We start from the raw sequence: 17,222 nt of genomic DNA on the forward strand, positions 1-17,222 counted from the left end.
ACTTCATTTAGACCTTGCTTATAGTACTGAAGTAATGCCATACACAGCCTTTGTATGACAAAACCTTAATGAGTTGGTGTAATACCTCAAAACATGCAATGAATACTGTAGACAGCACTTTCACTGTCAGTATTTCATTTAACACCACTGTAACACTTAACAGAAGGAACAGGCTGTAATTTGGACCTTTATTATTACATATAAACTCTAAGTGAAGAATTTAGGGACCAGAAGCAAAGGAAAGCTGATTTTAAAGCCTGGAAATGTGATTGATCACCAGTTCTCTATCATTCTTTGTGCTGAAAGTATTTGTCTAGCAGCATTAAGCATCTGCTTGCCTGTTTCACACAGATGCTGTAAATAGAATTTGACCTTTTGTTCAGAAAGTGTTTGAATATTTAATGTAAAAAATATTAAGTTATCAGGCTGTCTCTTTTGGGAAGAGTGTTGAATTTTTATACAGCCCAAGTTCTTGACGTACTTTGGAGCATGAATAACTTTAGAGCAGAACAAAGGAGGCAGTGCTAATGTGTAGTAACTCCAGAAGTAAATAACAGCTGTTCAAGAAGACTTCTATTAAATACATATTAATTAATTTGAAGTGCATCACTTAAATATGTGAAGAGATTATCTTGTGTTAATTTACATTAAAACACATGGCACTTGTTAGCCTCATTACAGTATCCTAAGTGTATCCTAAGCTATCACCTCATCCTACATTGAATGTTTTGTTGGGTGTTGATTGCTTTCGATTTGCCCTTTTAAAATGTCAGATAGTGGCCTCTCTTTCTTGTTAGATTTCTTCTTTCTCACACATTTTGCTCTTGCCTAGTTACTACACTTACTTGTGTCCATTATGTGCTGAGCAGGAAAGAACAGATCGTAAAAATGTAATAGCAGTTACACACAGCTCAGTTCCCTTATGTGCCCACCCAAACATCATGCATGGTTCTCACTGTTGACTTATGAACTAGCATTACTTTTTTTAGTGTTATTAATCACTAATGGACCTAATAAGATAAATGTTTTGTTTTGTTTCAACCTATTTCAGTGGTGAAAATACTTAGGCTTGTAAGATTTACAGATAATCTCTAGAGTTTTTCTTCCCTGTGTCATCTAGGCAGCTGGTCCAGCTGCTGAGCTGTTCTTTGTGTTACTAGAATGTCACCTAATTCTTTTGACTCCCTGGTTGGAGTTCTTGTTTTTATTTTTAAGTTCTTGTTTTCTGCACCTATCCTAGCAAAATTCTCACTGACAGAAAACCAAGGAATGTAAAGGACTTGCAAGCTGAAAGGAGAAGGAAACTAAAATTTTTGGGTGTAGCAAAATCTTGATGTCCATGACAAATTGCTACAGAGCATGATTCTCTCAAGAGAAGTGAATGGGGATGTTTATTCCTCTTGACTGTAGTTTCAGGTTGTTTGCTGCCTCTTCAGTTAAGACTTCATGCGTTTGCACCTGGAATATGTTTCCAAGATCATCTCTGCTGGTATGTGTGCTTAGGGAGACATGTTTTGCTAAATGAAAGCTGAAGTTTTCCAGGATAATTATGGCAATAAGATGTGATATCTATAGTGAAATCTGGGCTTGGAATTCATGGCTCTTTGGTTTAGGAGCATATTTAGAGATGGTATATATGTCTTCAAAAATAAACCACTAAAGATTTGCATTACAAAAGCTTCACTTTCAGCACCTTTGCCCTAACATCTAGGCACTGTTTACTATGCTAAAGCAATTTCTGCTCTATAAACTAGAGACGGGGAGAATTGGTTTTAGCTTGTGTGATGTTATAAGCGTGACATCCCAGAGCTGGCATTGCATGTGTCGTAAAGACAAAGAACTGGTATTTAGATGTTGAGTTTAGAAACAGAATTTCCTCTCTTGGTTTTGTTTGTTTGTTTTGCTTTTTTTTGTTTTCTTATGCATTTGCAATGCTAATCTGTGAAGCCTAAATGATAAAATGTTCAGAAAGGGTGAAGAACTGGGCTTAGATACTCTTTTTGTGGCCTAATATGCCATGGTGTATAGTAGAATTGAACCTCCCTCCCACTCCATTTTATGGTCCCTGCTGCAGAAATACTGTCAGAATTTAAAATCCTTCTGAGAGATACTGAGCTGGGTTTCCTCCATAGAGATGTCAGGGAAAGTTACCCAATTAGCTCCTTGTTTTTATAACAACCAGTGCTTCTACTGGGGCTTGTTTGTGTTGAAGTATCATGGAACTTCACTCCATTTGTTTCTACTCTTAATCATCATTTGACTGCTAGTGACAACTGTTATGTGATCCTTTGAACACTTGTTCACATTCAGAGAACTGTTGTATACCTGCAGTGAAAAGAGACAATTGAGGCAGCAGGTAAGGCTAAAAGGTTTTTGGAGAAATGCTGAGGCAAATACATGCTTCCCCCCTCCTCCCCCCCCCCCCCCCCACACATTTTTTTTTTTTTTTTAACCCTCATTATTTAAAAATGCATAAATAATTGGGGGGGGGGGGGGTGAGAGTGACACTTCTGCAATACAAACAGGGAAGTCCCTCATATGAGGCAAAAGGTTTGTAATTCACAACAGACTTTGTCTCTTTCCATATAGTTTGAAGCTTCAGAAGTAGTAAGGTAGTAAAGGTAAGGAGGGCCTGGAGTGTTGCTTGTTAAACACTTGAGAGTGTGCAAAGGTGTGAGGTTAATTTTCATGATTAAAAATTTATCGATTTTATTAAGAGATGGGTTTCTTTCAAGATGTCACGAAGTGATTTCACTGATTTGGGCTGAAACTGCTACTCACTTTCTGCATTTTAACTTCCTTCTTTCCTGTCACTGTCAAGTTTTCACTGTTTCACAAAGTAAATTGAGTGTCAGACAGCAAGCCTTATGTTTCACGACTTCTTTTTTCCAGTGGAAATCACTCTCTGAAATGAATGGGAGAGAGATGCTGCTTGATTGAGTGCAATGTTAATTTACTCGGTGTTCCTCTGCTATTAAATCCGTTGTAGCTATTTAATTGTTTTTGAAAACATCTTTGCTGGTAGCAGCAGAATGATGAACAGATGAAAATTTCAAGAAAAAGAGGTGACAAGAGGGTACACAACCCATTTTCTTTAAAAGAAGCACAGGTTAGAATTAGTACCAGGTTAAGCAGAAGAAATTCCTATTTTGTCTGTTATCCATAGTTCTTGAGTCCTTCTCCATTGATTCATCTCTCTTTGATCTCCCTTTTGAATGTTAAAATGCATGTGCAACTTCTTTTGTCCTGCTGCCTTTGCAAAGGAAGATGGAATATCTAATGTAGGGGGTAGGAGCTGATGAATCTGCTGGTATTTAGGACCTTTTTATTGCTTTGCAAACAGCATTAAGTGTAAAAGTGTAAGTTCAGTGTAAAATAAACTTTAAATATCTAAATTTGCCAAATTGGACATGAAATTAAGTGTTCAAGATGGTAGTTAGACTTGGAATTGTTTGACTTTGTGATGCAGCTAGTGTACTGGCTGTGCCGTGTCTTACTGCTATCAGAATGAGGTCACAAAACAGAGGAGATTAAAAACATGTTTCATACAAATGTAGGAGGAATCCCAAATTCATCAGTAAACAAGGACAAAAAGGAAGGCAGTACATTAAGGGCAAGAAAAGATGCTTAAGTTCCCTGCAGTTCCTGCATCATTGTTTATTCCAGCTTCCTGCTTTTTCATTTTGCTTCTCAAGCCTTTCTTGTGCATATACATAGATTATAGTGTACAGAAGACTAAGAATAAGCTGAAGGCAGAAAATGACTTAATGAAGACATTCTTGTGGTAGAGAAAAGATTCTGTTGTCCACAGATGCGCAAAGAAAAATAGAAAAGCAGCTGCCCTTAGAAATGGAGTAAAAGTAGTGATAAGTGCTACGTCATGATGCTTTAGTCAAAATCTGAACTGTTGAATGTCTTTCCATGAGAGAATCTGTACTTTTGTACAGGCACATAACCAAGAGGAGAAACAATACACTTCTGCTGGAAAAATACTGATGGTCTCATGTCTTAGATACTGTTCTGAATAGCGCTGAATTTTTGCTCAACTTTCAGCTGGAGAATAAGGATAAAAGGGAATAGCTTTCAACTGTTCTGTTATGAATGACAATATTAATAACCAATTTCTTGTCAAAAGCATTGGTTTCCTCAAGACCAAGCTTTAGAGGTATAATCATGTTCTGGCATCTTCCAGAGAAAAATTCTGAAGGGCACAAAGGCCCCATGTCACTAGCTTCCTTCTCTCCGCTGTAGTCAGTTTATGTTTTCTGAAAGCCTTTGGACAGAGTCAGCAGAAAGGTAATGAAAGAAGCTTATGTAACTATTGTTTGACAGGTAAGATGAAGTGGAGGTGAGATACAGCAATCAAGGGGAGGTTTTCTGGGTCTCCTGGCCTGCAGAATTAAAAAGTAAAACAAAAAATAACGACACAAACAAAAAAACAGGTCTGTAGTTGGTCAGTAATGAGTTATCATATTAGAGTACCCGCACCACAGCCGTGAGGTGGTGAGTGCTGGAGTTTTGATAAATGGAGATGGCTTATTTTACTCTGCAATAGGCCCCCATGCAATTTTGCTCTTCTGTGAAAACTGTCAACTGAAGCATTAATGAGAGCAAGTGCAGCTGGTGGCATTTGGGCTGTGAAAATTGGTTTGTAATACTTTACTAATAGTAATTTGGGATCTTAAATAATTTTGACTAATATTTCAGTTGAGCACTGAAAACCTTCAAGTTTCTGGAAATAAAGTTGTTTTGTTTTGTTTTTAATACAGTCTTTGTCAGAGGATTCCTCTGAAGCACTAGCCATGGCTGCAGCGACATATGTGGTGAAATAGATCAGTGGTCCAATCTGCTGTGACAACTCCTACGTAACTAAAAATAGGAAAAAAAGAAGAGAAAATTTGTAGGGCTGGTAGTGGCTTGTATTTTTCAATAATTTATCAAGATTCGAGAGCACAGATTTCCTTTGGGAAATATTAGTTCTTAGGTTTACAAAGTGCCTCAGTTGTAAATACCCATAAAAATGACAATTTGGTAGGTCGTATTTATTCTTAAGCGGGTCAAAGGACATTAGCGTATTCCTCCTATATAAATCTGTCAAGTACAGAATTTCTTTATGTTCCCAAATCACAAAAGCGCCTCTTACAGTCAAGGAGAAAATGTCATATTATTGCCAATCAAGGACAACAAGCAAGCATATCGATCTTTACCCAATAACTTTTGCCCTGCTTGCTAAGTTTTTATCACTGTAACTGGACATATCAAGGGACTGGATTTAATATATACATATAGTGCTGATTTATTACAGGAGGAGAAATACAGTCTGGCCTTACTCCTCGCTCAATATTTTAACAGTTATTTTGTCCCTTGCACAGAAGCTGGCTATGACTTTTCCTACAGATAGGGTGCATAACTTTCAGAGATCCCTGGATGTGCACAAATCTTCAGCTTCCATAGGTATGGCAAGTGTTACATGTGCACGTGCATTCTGCGTGTGGTGGTCTTAGTCTTGAGTCTTGATTTTAAGAGCTTGTATATGTGCAAGTCTGTAGAGGGGTTGCTATTTGTTTTGTAGTGGCATAAATCAGAATTTTTCTGGGGAGAGGAGAGATGAGATCAGAGAGCACACAGACATAAAGGCACGAACCTGGTCTCGGGCTGTGCTGGCCCTCATTTCGTTATGTGGGACTGCCTATGTAAAGCCTTATGTAAAGGGGCTGTTTACCAGCCACAGGTACTGGAATGTAGCAGCATGCTAGCATTGTCCTTCTTGGTCCTTCTGTTAGTGAAGCTTCATGTTTTTTGTCACTTTTTATTGGTAACTGCAGAGGATTTGGCCTATTCCACCCACAAAGCATCTCTGAAAAGTGAAGGACAGAAAAACTCACAAAAAATAAAACACACAACTGAAGGGAAGGATCTTCACCACAGAATTGTGGAACAGTTGAGGTTGGAAGGAGCATCATTTAGTCCAACCTGGCTCAAAGCAGAGTCAACTTGAACAGAGTACTCAGGATCTTCTCGCAACAGATTTGAATATCTGCAAGGAAGGAGACTCCACCACCTCTCTGGACAACTTGTTCCAGTGCTTCAGTCTTCGAGGATAAGCTTCTGAGTTAGAAACAGGCTATGTAAGTCAGCAGAAGCATTTATCTGCTTATTTTTTTTATGATAAATGTATGAAGTCAGTATCCTCAAGAGCAGCTAGCTCTCCTCTGTTGTTTTATGGCTAGGCAGTTCTGCTGCTTTTTTCTTTTTCTTTTTAATATCTGGGCAAAAGGCATGAGTTTTGGTTGCTCTTTGGCTTCTTAAGAATGCAACCCCTCTGTGGAATAAATGGGTGCAGAAGTAGCTGATGGATTTCTCATTCATGTTCAAAATAATGTGGAGAGAGCTAGCAAGGTGATACCCCACTTTATTTCTGAATGGAGCAAGTAGAGGGACTTGTGTTGAGTTTCCCCAGATGTGTCCTTCCCCTGGCAGAAATTTTGTCAAGAGCTTATCTTCAAGGACTGTGTAAGTTAGTCAAGATTTCCAGGTGTTTAGTAATCCCAGATTTTCCTCGTCATGGGAGCAGATCATTTCTACAGTGCACATATCACAAATCTGACATTGGAAGTGCCCACAGCACTGCACGTGGTGTGCACACTCACAGTAAATGGGACATGGTCGGGGTTTCTGTGCATGTGCTCTACTGTTTAGTTTCACAAGCACAAAAAATTGGATGTGTCGCAGATATTTTGTGTTTCCTGTGCATGTTCAAACCGTCTGTGCAACACATGTACCACAGGACTGACAATGCTTTAAGGGTTGGACATGATGCCTACATGACACAGCTCCTGGTGATACATTTCAGGATAGGAAATTTAGAACAGGATAATGGAGAGCACAGAAATAACGCCTTTCACTGGGACCCTCTAGGAAGAATGCTCCCATTAGAAGAAGCTGATTTTTGGTTCTTCCATCTCTTGACTTGAGAGGTAACTATACAGTAAGTCTTATCCTGTTTTCCACGTGCTTTGCTACTGCACAAGTTTTGAAAGGGTCTCGAACATGGTGGTTTTTGATTTGGAGGGAAGGGAGTGTATTGGCTAGAACGTATTCTGTTCACCTTTGTGAATATAAGCCAGAAGAGGGGAGAGAGAGAGTGAGCAAGCTGGTAGTAAAGAGACAGGGAAATATGACCCAGGGTGCCTGTTACCTGTTTCCTGGGTCAGGTGGAAATGTAGAGCTTTGCCAGCCTTCTTCAAATCATCTTGCAGAATCAGGCCCAGAACGGAGAAAGTTACGCTGATCCCATGAAATTCTCACCTTTCCGGCTAAGTACAGAAAGCTGTACTTGCTAGATCAGTGATGAATCATGACTTCCTTCCCTCCAAAGAGCCTTGGGCTTTTTCTCCCCTCCAAACATTTAACTTACTTGCAGGGCTGACAGAAAAGCAGTAGACTTTTTTTTTTCAAATATCCATTTGCCTTCCCATTTATCTACTTTGATCTAAAATATAGAACCTGATGGATGCCCTAGGTAAATCAAACATTTTCTGTCTGCCAAAACGGTTTTGCAAATGCTTATTTCATGCCATTACCATTTTTCTGTTTCTAGTAGTAAATCAAAAAGTATCACCCATTCATCCACCTTAAAAGTAATGCCTTTTCTTTGCATAATTACACATACCCAGTGGAGATCTGTATGCACAGTAAATCTATTCCTTTAAAAGGTTTCGCCTTAAGTACCACAGTGACATAAATTGGTGTAGAGCAAATTTATTTATTTAATAGGTTTATTCTTTTAACTGATCTGGTAACTGTTATACTTCCATTGTTTGATTTGGGTGGAGAAGGCTTTTAATAACGTATCAGATTTAATTCTGCAGCAGATGTTTATGTAATAAGGTCTTACTCTTTACAGGATTTGTAGTAATTGATCTGTATGTGTAATTTATTCTCACTACAAGTTTGTTCTTAACTGGTGTTCAGGGGGTCTTCACTGTGTCTCCAGTAGATCCTTGAGAATTAAATAGTTTAACAAATGTAATGAGCAAACCTGAAAGAAGTACAAGTAGGGAATTGTATGTATTTGGACATTACCTCACCAAATGCATAAGTAACATAAATTTATTTATGTGAGAAATTGCCACAAACAAATGTATTCTGGTAACAAGCACCCTGGACAGTATTTTGGCAAAGTAAAAATTTTAAAAATGGATCTCTTCATCATTCTCATGTAAACTTGTTCATTTTTATCAGTCATGCATGTAGCTCTCAGGGGTGTAAAACCTAAAGCAGACAAGCCCAGCTGGTGGGATCCTGAGAGTGAAATGAATTTTTTTTTAGCAGATCCAAGTTGATTTTTAGGCTTAATAGAGTTGTGTTTGATTTCCCTGTGAGTGAAATTGTAAGAAGTATATTTAAATAAATAAATAAAATAGGGAACTTTACCAGAACAACAAAGGTAGCAAAACACCAGAGCCTAATTGTAGCTGAGCACATAAACACATCCTGAGTGCATTTGAAATTGTGGTTACAGTGCACTCCTGCAAATATTTACATAGACATTCAATTTGATGCACACAGAAGTCTTGAGACATGCACTGAGTCTAAGAATATACAAGATTGTAGGTTAGGTTGTGACATGAGTTAAGTCATGGAGAACTGAACAAAACTTGTAGTGTAACTGTTTTTCTGTGGATGTATTTTCTGTGGCACTGGAAGTGAAAGCAAAACTTCAGTTGGCTGCATTTCTTTAGGTTATGCATTAAAAACATGCAAAACATTCTGGGGAGAGGATGGTTCACAGTAAAGTTTCAAGTCTTGTATCTCAGTTAATTAGGGTAATTTTATGAATATAATCAAAATATTCAACCCTATGATTTTTCACTGTTCATTTCAAAATGTTATCGCTTCACAGCATGATTGGAAAGAGTAACAAATGCTGGGAAGGAAGGTGGTGGCGTGGGGAAGCAGGGGAAATACCCCATGTGAGTGTTAAGGAGCAGATTCAGTAGTGGTGTGTTGACTTTGTCTGTTTTACATATTCTGAATATCTGCCTGATTCTTGTTTTAGACCAATTCCAGCCATTGCATTTCATGCCTAATACTGATGTGTTACGGTAAATCACAGGTTCTCTTTAGTGTTTAGGTGTATGCATAAATACGCATGCAGCCTGGCCCAGCTGTTTCAGCAAACCTGAGCAACATATTTCCAGAGAGATGCATACCCTGAGTAGGAAGAAAAAACACTTTTAGCTAGTTTATAGTTGTTCCTGATAATTTTAATGGCAGGATTGTGTGATCTTTTTGCTTGTGATAGGAGAGACTGTCTTAGTAAGTGACAAAGATGCCTCTTTGAATCCTGTGTCCAAGAATGCGGTCAGGGGAGCTGCTAACTGGGAGCACTGGGGGCTGCAGCCTCCCCTGATGGAAACAGCCTCCCCTCTGTTATGGGGTTGGGAACCAGAGGAGCCACCTTAAAGGGTGAGAGAGTACCTCAGCTTCCAGACTGGCTCAATCTTTGTCTTCCCATGCTGTTCGCATCGATGCTAATCAATGTTAATTATGGTAGTGGGGCTTGTGATATACTCATTATAAGACCCATCCTACTTTTCTGTGCTTGTACAGTCTGTAACACAATAGAGCCCTGATTGGGGTTCCCTAGATGCTACAAATAGTAATACAAGTACTTGTTATGAATACATGGTTCATGGTGCAAGACTACCAAGCCCAGTTCCTGCAGCCTACTGAAGCATTGCTTGGCGTTTCTGTCCACGTCACTCGGTATGCCATGGTGAGCAATGTGCCTAATAGCTGGGACATCAGTGCAGGAAGCCATCTGAGCTTGTGTGTGTTTAAGTAGGTGCTTGTTTTTAAGCTTGCACTTGTATTTGTGGTTGTTGGTGTTAATATACTTGAAGTTAAGCCCGTGCTTTAACACTTGTTTGACTCAAGATCCTTATTCCACTAGGTTCCCATTGCACTACCACTCCGTTAACAGTGCCAAAAGCTGATGGCCACTGCGGGGTGGTGTGCCAGGATATTTGCTTCTTTCTCAAGTCGGAGGTTAGGTACAAGAGCTGGGAGATGCTACCAGCTTAGAGCTGAGCTAGTTGCATGCAGGTTGTAGCATGGGTGCCCACCTCCTGCTGGGCCCAGAGCAGGTGGAAGCCAGGAGCTGGGAGCTGGCACTTCCCCTTCTCAAGGGCCTGCAGTCACCTTCCTGGCCGCTGTTGCTCCATGCTGGGCACCCTGGTACTGAGCTGCTCTCTGACAGGCACAGACCCTGTGATGGATTTGGTTCAGTTGGGCTGTTAGCCTCGCTGTGAATTTCAGAGCTATTGTTTATATGCATTAATTGGTTTAAATAATACTATTAAGCCCTTGACTCTGCAGTCCCAGGTGTTACCCTCTTGAATTCCAGTGACTGAAACAGACTCATAAATCTTTATCAAAGAAAGTTTTCCACAAACAGACCCTTATTGCTATTTTTTTTTTCTTTATATATATATATTAATATATATATATAAAGGTATACTGGTTCTACTCCCATTTTTTTTCACTTCCCACTGGATGGCATGCCTGGTTCATAGTTACCTGTGTGTGGTTTAGGTGATTCAATTTAACTCTCTCATTTAACTCTCTCTCAAACTAACTCTCATTAGTTGTCTGTTGTGTATAGCAGTGTGCTTACCAAGCTTGTGTAACAAAAATGGTTTAAATTGTTAATGTCTGTTACCTCTCTTGACTGTCTATGTTGTTTTTAAAAGGAATTTGAGTCAGTGTTGGGTTGTTTCTGTGTTTGTAATTAACGTAAAATATTTAGTATAGTAGCTAGATTTTTCCCTGTTAACAACTGTGCTTTACTGAAATTTCATGATCTACAGCACACCCTAGTGATATCTGGAAATCATGAAGTTAGATCCAGTCAATTTTACTTGCTCTGTGGTGATACAAAACTTAGGAGTCCACTAAGCCAAGTTCACAGATGTAAATGCCTCCATATCCAAAATGGGAAGAGGTTTAATTCCTTGGCTTATCAACAAAAAGTAGCCCGAGAAAGTATGGTATGTTCCTCTGTGGAAAGAGCATCTGTATGATGAGTTCCTCTGGATTTCAATCTGGAGTGTTGGACGCGTTTTGACAACACACCATGGGGAAACGCAGATAGTTGAGAAGAGAGAACAGTTGTTAGGGGGTTTCTTTGAAACTGGAGAGAGCATGGAAGGAGAGATCGGATGTGAATACAAACAGCATGGAGGAAACCTGCAGGCAGTCTTTGCAGGTCAGAAGTCCGAATGACCTTTTAGTATCTTATAACCAAAACATTACAAATTATGATAGATATTCAGTTGCTCCTTTTGCAGAAGGTTAGATCACTTGTTTTTTTTCGGATGATGGTACCTCTATTTAGTTTTCAGAGGCTAGCAGGCCCCATGTGACCCTGCACAGGAATGTGTACCTACTCAACTTTTAAGGTGATCTTGCACTCAGTTTCTCCTGGATTGGGATCTGTATTTCACTAATTTGATTTCTTCTTAACTGAATGCACAGAATGCTAAGGGTTCTGAATTGGCAGCGTGTTGACCCTCTGAGAGCATGAGAAGAGAAAGCAAGGTTGAGAAGGACTCTAAGGTGTTTATTTATATAGCCAAGAAGGAAAGCAAATATTTATTGGAGGTGAAATCGAATTGATAATGTATGGATAACACTGAATGTCAGTGAAAACAGTAAGAGTATCAGAGAAAAGAGTGTAGGTTTTTAAGTTAATGGTTGTTGAAGTTAAACCTCATGAATTCTCAAAGGGAAGCAGAATTCATCAGAGACAAGAGTTAACATTACTGTAACCTCCCAAGGTGTGAAAGCTGGAGAGCATCCATTGCAGTTGCTGTCAAGCACTTCAGGAGGCTCGTGCCCAGTCCTCTACACCTGTAGACTTGCTGTTGTTACCTCTGTGTGCCTAAGCTCCAAACAGCTAAGTTATCTCAGGAAAAGCAGTAGGGTTGGCCAGGGAGCATTGCATGCCAGCGAATGAGCGGCCCTGAGGCTGCTCTGATTTTCATGAGGGGTCATGAAACCATGACAAATGCAACGTACCACATCCCAGTACCCTTGACCAGCTTGCAGCTGCAGCTTGGCTCAACTGAAATATCTGCTCCTGTACCGCTGTTAGATCCACAGAGCACTGATTGCCTGTGGAAGACATGCACGAAAAACCTGTAGTATTTAGGGGAAAGTTTATTCTGAAAGACCTCTGCATTTCACTCGTCAGGTAATCCAAACAATAAAGGGAGTGAGTGTTTTGTTTTATGTAGATAAAAACAAAAAGTTTGCAATAATTTATGGTATTTATTTAAATGACATGCAAATTACTTTGTGAAACTTAGGGGGGAAAGCGGCACAACTGAAACAGCACAATTGTTTCCAAGAATGCCTTGCATTCATTTCAAATCCACATACAATATTTCATTCATGCTTAATTATTTCCCCCATGCTAGTCTAAGCATTACTAGTTCCCTTTGTCTTTTTGCTTTTGCATGCAGTGTGATTAGCAAAACTGCTTGTGCTCTACCAACTTCTGCACATATGGGGTTTAGCCTCATTGTTTGAGGGGTGGAGCAACAAGCAATATGAACACTCATGCTGCCAAATTTGGCACACATGAGCCCTCCAAAGTATACAGATATCACCCGTTTCATTTAAATCCCTGTCCATATTTTGCATTGCTACCAGAACAGCAACTCCATTGTCTGGGTGTATTATTTGAAGCAGCTTTTCTCCCATTGTTTGTGTACTGTAATCCTTGAGGTTTCTGTAGTCATCGTGAGCAGCTTACTTGAAAGAAATCACTTAGCTCTCACAGATCACTCTCTGAACCTGCTGGCAAAGGAACAGGCCATGACTAAAGCATGAGACCTGTGATCTTTCTGAAGAAAATCTCTTCAGTTGAGTTTATAATTTGTTGCTTTCACGGGGCTCTGTTCTCAGGGTTTGGACTCAGTGTTATCTTTTCGTCCCCCATGGATTTTTTTTCTACAAGGCATTATGGGAACGTAAGCTGAAAAAAAAAAAAAAAAAAAAATGAGTAATGCTTGCTGTGGATGTGTACCCTAACAACATTTTACACACATTTCAAATACTGGCAAAGGGAGACATCTACCGTTTGACAGAAATTAAGGATAGTTGTTTATTCTAATTGCGGCAAAATCTTAGCCGTTTATTCTTCCATGGTATAGAGATTGGCATATCCTGCTGTGAGTCTTTTCAATAGACTTGAGAACTTAATGCTTAGGGTAGAATAAAAGATCCCCTGGAACTTATCACAGAAAAGGAAGGGGCTGCTCAGTTCTTTCCCTTTCTAGCATTCAGTCATTTGCATGGTCGGTGCTGTCTGCGCCAGTGGCACTTGCATCTCAGGGCTGTGTGTATGCACACTCTTGTAGGTAAAGGAATTTGGCACAAGCCCCTTATAAATTTTTTGTCCATTAAAGGTCTTGAATGCACATCATTTTACTCCTGAGACAGCTATTTATGAGATTTTGAAGACTGGTTCCCAAAATGAGGCCTGCAGAAAGCCAGCAAAGGGCTTCTTTATAGTTTGTAAAGAATGGGTGTACTCCAGTTCTTTTTGTTTTCAGTGTCTAGGTCACATCCTAGAAAAACTATAAATACAGTATAAATGCTGCTTTTCATTTAGCTTAGCTATAGCTCTTTAGACAATCTTGTAGCCACCGAGGCATTATGTGATCCCAAATGGTGACACCCTTGTGACTGCAAGTAAAGGAGAGGTAGCTGAAGAGACAGTATTAAAACATAATGTGCTCAACTGTGCCAAGTCTGAAAATTCCATTTTAAGACATTTGAGTATTTCCAAAGGCTTCTGGAAGCTTTGAATCTGGTCTATCATAGTACAGAGGGATTCAAATTAATCTTTCCATCATGTTGCCTCCGAAAAGTCACATGAGAAAACAAAATCAGAGAGTGCAATTGGTGTCAGCTGGCCTCTTCTCTTCCTCCTCAGTGAATCTGAGCCCCTCTCCTCTTGCCTGTCACATTGTCAGAATTCAGACCCAGGAAGGCTTGAGAGAACTGTTCTGTGTTCCCAGAAGAACAGGAAGCTTTGTCCAACAGCTATGTGGATGTCGGGCTCTCTTTCAGCACCTGCGATGTTGGTATAAATTTGGAAGTGAAGATAGCCATGGACCCTTCACTCTGATGGGACTTATAATCAGTTAAAATTTTACTCTTTGTGTCCCTGAAGTACTGTATATTTATGGCCAGAATTTAATGTAGCCAGACATTTACTATTCTCAGGCTCCACAAGCACTGAGTTACAATATGGATTGCTTTACTACTGAATAGTATCAAGCATGGAAATCTCACTGATGTCATTCCAGACTCCTTCAAATACCATCCTTCCATCCTTGATACTAGAATGCTTTATTCTTACCTGCATTTACTGTACACATTTTGGATCTGATTTTGAACTTTGTCTGCTTTTTGTGCCCTTTAGTTAGAGGTATGGAGAAACCTCAGATATGTAAATTCAGAAGAAAAAAAAAAAAGTGCAGGGAAGTGGTGGTAGGAGATTCTCTTATTTAGTTCCTCACAGATATTTTGTGTAGCTCATTTTTACCAGGATTTTCCTTGCACTTCAGTGTTCAGACATGCTATAACATATGAACATAGAAGCTAATTTCAGGACACTGACTTTTACATTCATATTCACTGTAGCTTTTTCTGAAAACATTACAAAATGGCTACTCTGTGCCAGTAAATGCAATTATTGAATTAGGCTGCTGAGGAGGAAAAAACAAAAAAAAAAAAACAAACACCACGCAACCACAGCATAAATGATTATTATAGTGAGTCTAGAAGAGCAGAAGATAGGTGTACTGTTTGCAGTTAAGGAAACATACTTTAATTATCTGTAACAGCTTGGATAGCACTAGCTAGCGATGTATACTTTATTCCAAACCACTAGCCTGTATTTTTGGATCATCCTTCAAGAATGAGATGACACGAAGTAATTAATAGTGTTTTGTGACCTTCTGCACCGGTAGTCCATCGTTTTGGCATTGAAACTGATTATGCCCAACTTGTCACTTCATCACTTGCGAGTGTGTGCAGAGAGACCAAAGAAGCACCTCTTAGAGCAGCAGTGGAATGATTTAGTTCAGACACACTTCTCCACATTCACCCTGTTTCCTACAAGCTGATGAGGCAAACCTCCTTTTTGCTTAATGTCACATAAGGTACACTGAAAGACTGTGAAGTGACAGATGTTCTGTAACTTCACTTCATATGCAAAAACCTGTTATATCGTTTATTTGCATTCAATTAGAAGTCAGACCCTGATGAATATCTAATGTAGGAAATGGGGAAAAGATTCGCCATCAAGCATATGCTTTGCTTGTAGTGGATCTCTGTAGCCTCCTATTGTGTCTTCCTGTAATGAATTGGGTAAAATTGTCATTTTTACTATATTATTTACACCTGCACGCACTGAGATGAAGAGTGCTAATAGGTGAAAATTGGAGTTAGGTTACTGCTTTTCGAATTTCTTTTTCCTTTTGTCATTACACAGAGCTCTGGAGAAAGCATGATTCCTTTTAAACAGCCATTCTGTAGCTGCAGAATTTCCCTTACAGGAAAAGCCGGGCTCTGTTCAAGTGCTAATGCATTGCTTTTATTTATTTATTTTCTCTTTCGGTATAGGTTGTGCCTCGTTCTGTGAAGTTCACAATTTCTTGGTAATCCAGAATGTAATATGAAGAAGTTAAAATACTAAGTGTGGTGTTTTCAGGAAGGGAAGATTCTAATTATAATATGAAGAGAAGTAGCAGACTCCTTTAGAACAGATTCTTGTTCCTGTTAGCTTAGCTTAGGGATATGGTTTAGTGGGGACTGCTAGCGTTAGGTCAGAGGTTGGACTCGATGATCTTGAGGTCTCTTCCAACCTAGAAATTCTGTGATTCTGTGACCCTTCAGAGAATGCATATGGTGGTTCTGTATTTATCTAGAGAGAGATACAGGTTGTGTGGAACCCCAGACATTAGACAGAGCTGAGCTGGGAGGAACTGATACAAACCTCTTGCCCTTCCAAGCTTGGATATGGTCAGAAACCTGCTTTGTTACATCTTCTGTCCCCTTTCTTCTCTGTGACCACTCCCATTGCACATTCTAAGGAATGCACAGCATTTCTTCCATTTTCTTATTTCCTACATGCTTTGATGAAATAACATTGTGAATTAAGCCGTCCTCACCAGTATACAAGTTAATGCGTTGGCACAGAAGGGGAATCTCACTGCACGTTTTTAGGTGCTTTACAAACTAAGGCACATTGATCTATATTACTTGCACACACCTCATGTTTTGTAGATTTGTTTCCTGACATTGTAACAGTGAGAAATTTAGAGATTGCATGGGATAAAAAAGTGCAACTACATGAAACTACAAGTCTGCCACGGACAGTTGCCTAACCCTTGTATTTTCTCAGGGAATCTCTGGCACAGAAGAAAGTTTAGAGAACCAGTGTCTTCAACTATTTTTCCCCCCCTAACAAGATTAAGTGCCTCAATTTACAAATCTGCCATGGTTTCCTGAGAAGGTAATAGGTATTTCAGATAATTGTATCAGGTATTTCAGGACAATTCCTCCAGCACTGAGCCTGTTCCTGATGGACATTTTCTCTAGACCCTGTACAGAGCAGGCAGGAAGCCAGAATGAATCAGTCTGTTGGTAGCAACGGCCAATCTCCATATGAAATCATTCCTGGCCCCCCTTTGGCCTATCTCCGAGTATGTCAAAAGCTGCAGATTAGGGGATTTTTTTTTCCTGTTTCTTTTTAGGAGTACAGAGTTCCTGGTAACCTGAAGAAGAAAAAGGCATAAAACATCCTGCTAAAGGAAATTAAATAGTGAGTGGACGCTGATAAAAGGCAAAGGGAACCAGTATAGGAATAGAAATGCCATCTACTACTTATAAGAGCCTAGCATACTGTGGAAAACAAAGTGAGATCCTTGGCAGGATCCAAGCTGCAGCAGGACTTCCTTGCTCTCACTCTACCACCTCCTAGAATTTAAAAGGCATATGGATGTTTATCTCAGGTACTAGTTATTTCTTCTGTTGAAATGGACATAAACACATGCTGGAATTACAGTGACAGATATATGTTATTCACAATCTGGTAAGAGATGATACAGCCAGCTGAGCTATCTTTTTCATTCAAGATC

Source organism: Aythya fuligula, chromosome 12 (assembly GCF_009819795.1).
Source record: "Aythya fuligula isolate bAytFul2 chromosome 12, bAytFul2.pri, whole genome shotgun sequence".
In the NCBI taxonomy this organism is placed as follows: domain Eukaryota; kingdom Metazoa; phylum Chordata; class Aves; order Anseriformes; family Anatidae; genus Aythya; species Aythya fuligula.